The following is an 8,449-nucleotide window of genomic DNA, read 5'->3' as shown; positions in this document are numbered from 1 at the left end:
CCACATTTAGTCCAAATATATCCAGAAACCAACCACTTCTCAACACCACCATACAGGCTCCGCAGCTTTCTCATTGGTCTTTGCCCCTTCTAGCCTTTAAACAGGAGTCAGAGCCTGCCACTCCTTTTCTCAAACCTACCTCCCCCAGGGCAGCAGCTGGAATGATCACACATCCTAACTGGGCCAGACTCCCTCAGCCTGTTCGGCACTCTGGTCACTTCTCCAGCCACACTATCCCTGGTCACTTCTCCAGCCACACTTCTCCTGCACACCAGCATGCTCCTGCCTTGGGTCCAGGGCAGCACTGTTTCCAAGGTCTGGACATTGTCCCTTGCCATCTCTGTGATGGACTCTGCTCAGATGGCACCTTCCCCTGGGGGACTCCCTGGCCCTCCCACCCTACACTCTCCTGCTCCTTTTCCTTCTATTTTCTCCTTAGCCCTTCTCATGAAATCCACCAACTATATGATTTACTGTATCTATTCTTTTGCATCTCTTTTTCCTGGGAGGAAAACCACATGTGCAAAACCACATGGCCTGTGATTTTCATGTTTTGTTCACTAATGCAGCCTAAGCATGCCCAGCACACAGCCAATGCCTGGTATTTACTGGATGAGTGAGCTCTAGGTTTGTCTGGGCATCACAATACTTTTGCTGCCTTTTCCTCTGTTGAGTCCTCCTACCTTGTGGACCACACTTGTGCCCTGGCCAGGATCTGGCCTCATCTCTGCCTTCCTACTGTAGGATCCCCTCTGCTCCAACCCACTTAGAACCATCTTAGCCACAACACAAACACAAACTATAGATAAAACCTTTTAATCCTGTTATCCAGATAATTCCTTTGGGTAGAAACAGAAAAGCTAAAATTTGTCCAAATGTGCCCATAGCAGAAAGAACTCTCAACCGCCGCCCCCACCACCACCTCCCCAGGTGCCTGCTCTTTCTAGCTAGGGCAGCAGAAGATGGGCTCAGGAAGGAACTAGCCACAATGTCCTCTGCCAGATGCTTGCAGGGTTCTCCTCAGCAGAGAAGTGAGTTCAGCACTAGAAAATCAACAGACCTCCTGTGCAAGCACAGGGAGACAGAGAGTCTTCCTCAGCAGCAAGCAAAACTGCAACCTGCTCTTTTACTGTTACTCTTTCTTCTAGGTATCCTAGAGTGTACTGGACCTTCTAACTGTGGCTGGAGGATGAAAAGCGGACTGATTTAGGTTGTTCTCTCTCCTACACAAGTTAACATTTGCAGTAGGAACTGCAGATTAGTTTGCTATACACAGTAGGGGTGAATATTAAAACATGTTTCCCTCTACTTGGTCCTCCCAGACGGCACTCCTGAGGCTGTCTCGTGGGCCACGTGCAGCTGGCAGCAGTGATGAGCTGTGGTCTCTAAAGCTTCACTGCGCCACCCACTGTGTTGCCTGGGGACGCCTGGGGTCCCCCATCTGAAGCCAGCCTTAAGCGGACACAGGCACAGGATGCGTTTGGCACCCCCCCGTAGCCGCCACATGGGGCCTCCCTGACCTAACGTAGAGGAGAAGGTCTACAAGGACCATTGGCAGCTGTGGGCTTGTGGCCACAGGGACTCAGAGCAGAGCACGTGCAGGCAGGTGGCGCGCTGCTAGCTGGGGTTCAGCTGCTCTCTGCTCCGTGCGTCCTGCACAGTCCTCAAGGCACCTGCCTGTGAGCTCCCTTCGACTAGGCTGCTCCCTTTCACCTGGAACCCAGCAGAAGACCACCGTAAGTGCCACCGGCCCGCTCTAGGGGCGTCTCGGCAAGTCTCAGAAGGGACTCTTCCCGCTTGGGTCACGCCGTGGCTCCACTGGGACAGCCCAGCAGTGCACGGAACAGGTTGAAGGCGGTGACATCTAGTGGCCCCAGGTGGCATCTGACGCATAGTTTTAATGCATAGGAAGCAGGTAAAGAAATTTGGAAAACATGCTGCATGTATCCTCAGCAAGCTAGAAATTTCCAAAAGTGTTAAGAGAAAGGCTCGGATAGGCCCAATCTGCACCTTCCTTTCGTCCTTCAAGCTGGAGGAGCGTGTTTGCTCTGGCATGTTTCTACAACACCGCCTGCCAAATAGTTAATAGCTTCGCCCGAGGCAGGTAACCTTGCACGAAAGGAGTTGGGTGTCAGCTGGGAGCAGGTCAGAGGCCAGAGTAGACACAGGCGCCCGCGCACAGAGGCCGCACAAGGAGGCTGGTAAAGCCAGCTCAGGGCAGGGTGAGCTCTCTGTCAGCAGGCAGGGGGCCTTCACTTTTCTCAAATGACAAGCACTGCATCTTGTAACTTATACTGGCCAGCATTTTCAAGTGCAATTGCCAGGAATCTGTTAGAAATAAGGAGGGAGAGTGTGCCTTCAGCCCTGACGAAGTCACAATATTGAATAAAAAGCAGAAATGGAACCTCTAAGTACTGGCTTCATGCAGCCTATATTTCTGAAGAGATTTATGACTTAGGGAGATTAGAGATTTATGCCAGAAAGTTTAGGTGTATTTGCCCAGTTAGCACATAGAGAATTCTTGATATTTCTCCATATGGATAAGAATATTCATCACATAGTTTATAGTTCAACCACAGAGAAGTCAAGAAATATAGAAAACTCATGTTTTTTAACTACCAGCTCACTATGTGGCTTATGCATACTTGGCATATTAAACAGTAAAAATTACACAGTGAACTGTAACATTCCTGCAACCATATACAAGGAAGCAATGTCACAGGGAAGGCTCGTGTTTGCATTTATGAACTGACTTATTTATGCTTGAATATGGATGGTGTTCTGATGCCGAATCTTCTCCATCTTGATTTTGAGGGCTGTTGATCTTAAACCAGGAAACAGTTTCTGCATATTGCCTGGAACCTTCCCATATCCCCCATGGTCAGCAGCATTCTACAGCTAGCCAAGAATTTTTTTTAATCATTCTAAAACTGACTACTGGTCTATGAGTCTTAGTTACAAGCCTACCAGCAATGAGCACATCACACTATTTCATAATAAAATGGTAAGATTCTGTCTTTAATTAAGGGAGAAATAAGACAAAAGTAACTCAGAAAAACCTGCCTGCCTTTAGACGAGACTAATGAAGAATTTCCATTTAGAGCCTCACCTGAGGTAATCAGAGAACGAAGTTTGTCTGCTGCCTTCACAACAACATCTCAGGGATCTCAGATAAGCTCTCCACCCTCACCCCATGCTGAGTACCAACTGGGAGCAGGCTCATTGCACAGGTAGGCGGTAGGTGCCTGAACACTGCCACTCAGAGAGCAATAGGGCATGCCAAACACAAACACGCACACACACACACACACACATCTCCAGGCCCCAAGAGCCACTTGTTCAGGATGGAAGGCATGGTGGCTGGTTAAGAGGCACATAGAGCTTTTCTAAGGGAACCATTACTACTTTGACCAAAGTGATGAAGACAGAGCTTTATGTAGCAGAGAGGATGTGTTCCAACAGCCCTCTGAGTGCAAATCTGAGGTTAGTACAGGTCACAGAGGCCTGCTTTAGGGTGGGGTGTCCCATGGGGATCACATAGTGATCCTTAGCAGGACACTTCCCACTGCCTATCCTCTCCAGATGAGCCTTGGCTCCCTGGTCCAGCCCATCCTCTCCCTCCTGTAGATAGCTGCTAGCATGGACCCTTCCTGTCCTGTGGAGCTCTGGACACCCTCACTTTGCTAAGAAGAATTGTATTTGTACAGAAGTTTAGGGCATTCCAGTGCATTCGACCTTTGGCCTCTGAAAGGCCCCCCAGGGCTGAGAAATAAGCAGCATCTATGTGTGTATTTCCCTCTGATGAACAAACAGCCCTTGTCATCTCAGAGTGTCAGAGCCCCAGAGATCAGTTGAAAGGAATTGGCAGCTGAGCAGAAGGAAAGCCCCCAGACCTGGGAGTGCAGTGCCCTGTAGACCAGCACAGTGCCCGGAGGTGGCAAGATCATGTACTCCCTCATCTGGAGATGCACCAGTCTCCTTCACACACACACACCCTCCCACACACATGGTCCTGGAACAGCTATTCAAAAATGACTCAGAAGAATTGCCACCAATGGCCTCTGAATCACCAGCACCCACCCCTGTAGTGCCCTGGCTTTCCTGGGAGGTCTTCCTTACAAATCCAGGCCCAGCCTGGTCCTGCTCAGTTGATGAGATCATGTCGGGGCAGAGGTGGGCCTGTCTCGCCAGGCTCCAGCCCCAGGCACTCCTGGCTCCTCCTTGCTCCATGCCCTAGTCCTCCTCTCTGACTTCAGGGCCCCTTGTGCTATTTCCCTTGGCCTGAAATGTCCATTCCTCTTCCCTCCATCAAGCAAACCCCACCTATCCTAGGTCCCTCCCCCAGCACCACACCATTTTGTGTATCTACCTATGGTTATACTGTGTCCTCTGCTGCTATATCCATCATCCAAAGTTGTAGCATTCTCAAAAATGAAGTGGATACTGCTCTGTCTACTTCTGCTTCCACATGCAGTTGACCCAGGGAGCTATCTCAAACCAAGTCATCACATTCTTCCCAGGGAAGAAGTCAGAGAGAGTGAGCTGTTTCAGTGCACCCTGCCACACGCCAAACCCCTCCTGAAATTGAAAAGGAAAAACTTCTGTCTTTCTGGTATCCAACATGTCAAAAATGCCCTAAAGAAAGCAGAGGGTTCTCTCAATGACAAATTCCATTTATTTCAACAAAATGTCAATTTGGCACAAGGGCTGATGCTGCCCCCTAAATGCCAACACACAGGGATCTCCGGCTGCAGGCACCTCACACACTCCTGCATCCCTGGTGTTAGGGAGCATTTGCTGAGGCCACGAGGATGCGGCAGAGCATGGAACAACATCCCTGAACCATGTAGCTCAGATTCCAGTTGAGGAGACAGACAATAAACAGTGCACAGGTGAAAATGGCTGTAATTTCCAAAAGCTACATGCTCTGAGAAGGGACACAGACAAGGGTGCTGGCTGTGCCTAGAGGCATGTGCTGTGGCCTGGGTCAGGGCTCTCTCCCTATGGAGCTGACATCTAGCCAATAACCTGATTGAAACTGAAACAAAGGAGTGAATCCTGGGGCAGGGACAACCCAGGCACAGGGAACCACAGTGCAGTGTCCCAAGGTAGAATCAACTCCTTGAGTTGGACAAACAGCAAAAAGACTGAGTGCCTGCAGCCAGGAGCAAGGGAGGGGCTGTGGGATCCTGCCAGCCCCTTCTCTCTGCCCAGGGCTGTACAGCAGAACAGCTAGCCACCACTCTTCCTTCCACTGAGCATCTTGAGGGACATCTCTGTGGGAGACCTTGTCATTTTGAGCTTTCAATTCTTATCTGCAACACTGAGGTAAAACAATTTCTTCTAAGCCGCTGAGCTGGAGTATTACAAAAGCTAACAAGCACTAAAAGGTCTGTCTGGCATTTCCTCCTTCTCAGCCACCCCATCTGACATCATGCTGCCATCAGTCAGTAAAGAGAAGTTGAGCTGCCTTCCTGTTCCACCTGTCAGGCTAGGAGGTCTCAGAGGAAGCATGCTGCATCTCGGCCCTTCCAAGAGCTTCCCATGGACCACGCACTTTGGGATCCTTCTGGACTTGACATGTTATGTAAATTTGAGTGCATTATCTTAATCTCAGCATAGTTTTATCCTTCTTTTCAGGCACGAAGTTAGTTTAATGATGCAGCTGCTGCAACACAGGGAAAGAAATTCATGTAACGAAAACCACAGCCCCAGGGCTGGAAGCACTTCTGGGGTGGCCACAGGAAGCCACACAAAGCTGTTTCTCTGGACTCCCCCAAGCCAACATCATCCTTCACTCCAAGGAAACAAAAAGAAAGCTTAAGTGCCCAAACCCCTTGGAATTGGAATGTTTACATATCTAAAAATAGACCACCACTCTAACCACTATCTCCACTCAGGCTGGAATGAAAATATATCTGGGGGGGCAAAAAAATGTGTACATATTTTAAGAGATCATGTTGGAAGTAAAATTGAACATTCCCAAAAAAGTGTACTAATTGCAAGTAAAATGGATATCTGTAGCATGTCTAGGTACACTTGGTCACAAAGGGTGCCTTCAATTCAACTTCAAAAAGTAATGCATAGATAACATTTCTTAAAGTATGTGTACATTTTTTTGGCACCCCCTATATATATACATGCTGGTGTGCAGACTGACTGTATTTAACACCTCAAGCCCTGACATACATAGCCTGGTATTACTCCTACCTCCCAGGCACTCACCCCACCTCCAATCTTCTGTGCATACACACACAAGCACACACATGCACATGTGTGGACAGCACACTCACATGTATGTACACACTGACTCATTGCACATGCATGCACATGTACACTTGAATAAGCAGGTGCACATGTACACAGTCACATGTGCCTACATGCACGTGTACATATGTGCACACATACACGCACACACTCATGTATACATCTCCATAAGTTAGCATGCTCAACATCCCAGGCAGAGCCCTCTTCACTGGCTTTTTCCCGATCCCTCCTTCCCCACCTAAATTTACCACTCCCCTGCTCTCAGACCTTTATAGGCCGCACTAATGTGATAAATAAAGCTATGATTAAAATGGTAACAATCTTATTTGTTATATATTTCAAATAAATTGATAGTATCTGTTATTAGGGCCCTTAAAAGCTTGGACTTAAAGGCTTAAGTAAAAAGGGAATTTCTGGCCCCAAAGGAGCACTCAGGGGCAGAATATGCTGTGCCATTCCCCACATCACAATCTCACCACAGAGGTGGCAGCCAGGAGGACCTGTGTCTGAGCCATCTCTGTCTGTGCCCTATAAAAGTTAATTCACTCAACTCCTGGGGGGGTGGGGAGTGAAAATAAAGTGAAGTGGGCGTCATTTGGGCCTTCATCCTACCCATGCAGAAACTGGGAGGGGGCGTGCATGCCTCCTGCCTCCCAAGAGCCTGGCTTCAGACGGAAAGAAGCTGTCCCTCAAGTGGAAAAACCTACCTGCAGCCTTGATGATTTAGTAGGTGCCAGTCTGACCTGAAATAATAAATATCATTATGATGTCACTGTCTCACTGCTCCTTTTTAGAGACTCTGGATCTTTCTTCCAAAAACACAAGCTTATGAATAGGACTCTGTGCCTGCCATGTCACCCACAGGTCAGCGCAGGCGTGGTGACTAGGCCAGGCACAGGCTTTACGAGACCTTCCCAGCAGGCTCTCAATAGCCAATTGGCTCTCCTGCCACTAAACTAACCCAACTCAGACTGCCAGATCTGAACTGCAGCCTGGCCACTGTGAGCTGGTAACTGCCAGGCACGCCACCTGGAAGACATCCCTCTGCCAACTGCGTGGCCTGACTCACATTCACTCCCTTTACTCTCAGCTCCCTTTTCCTGAATGTGCCTGGGCTCTGTAGAGAGTAGCTGGGGATGAAACACCACACCCACATTTTGATACACAACTGCCACTTCCCAGAAAGATATGTTTTGGATCACATAGTAAGAGGAGTGAAAAATGTCAGAGCTTCTTGGGGAAAGAGACAATGAGAAAAACATCTAATATAAAATAACATGAACTAGCTCATCAGTTGTACCCAAGAGGAAGCAATCAGCTGAAGGTGACCCCTGGCATCCCCTGGCTGAGCATCCAGGACAGCAGCCACACTTGTCCTCACTACGTCAAAGCCAAGTGTGCCATACAGTGCCTGGGACCTGTATCTGCTCTTCCGTTTATGGGCCCTGAGATTGTCTCTTGGGCTTCAGTAAATGTGGGAGTACAGTTATCTCTTTAACATACTGATTTTATTTCCTTTGAGTATGTACACAGAAGTGGGATTGCTAGTTCATATGATAGTTCTATTTTTAACTTTCTGAGGAACTTCCGAACTATATTCCAAAGCAGTATTATATATTCTGTTTTTATTTTGTTGGTGGTGGTGTTGAGACAAAGTCTTACTCTGTCATCCTGGGTCAAGGGCTGTGGCATCATAGCTCACAGCAACCTCAAACTCTTGGGCTCAAGCAATCCTCCCAAGTAGCTAGAACTACAAATGTGCACCACCACACCCAGCTAGTTTTTCTGTTTTATGAGTAGAGATGTAGTCTTGGCTCTTGTTTAGGCTGGTCTGGAGCTCAAGCAATCCACCTGCCTCAGCCTCTCAGAGTGCTGGGATTATAGGCCTGAGCCACCAAACCTGGTGTGCAACAGCTTCTTAACTGCTCTCCGTAATGTGCAAGTGCCCCAGAAGCTCTGCTGTACATACTGGAAGTTGAATCCATAGAGTATTCTTTTAAAAAGTTAGTCAGTAGATCCTTGTTAAGGAAAATAACCCTTATGAGTTTGCATGGGAAATTAGATTTGCCTTACATCACTTCTTCTTACAAAACTTCCCCTAAGAGTATAGCCTGACTTAAGGGAAAACACTTGAAGAAATCAGCGTGGGAGAATATTTTATGATGAGGACACCCCCCCCCCC

This window comes from Otolemur garnettii, unplaced genomic scaffold (genome assembly GCF_000181295.1).
Source record: "Otolemur garnettii isolate 467f Iridium unplaced genomic scaffold, OtoGar3 scaffold00215, whole genome shotgun sequence".
NCBI classification, from domain to species: Eukaryota; Metazoa; Chordata; class Mammalia; order Primates; family Galagidae; genus Otolemur; species Otolemur garnettii.
Note: the sequence above shows the minus strand (reverse complement) of the source record.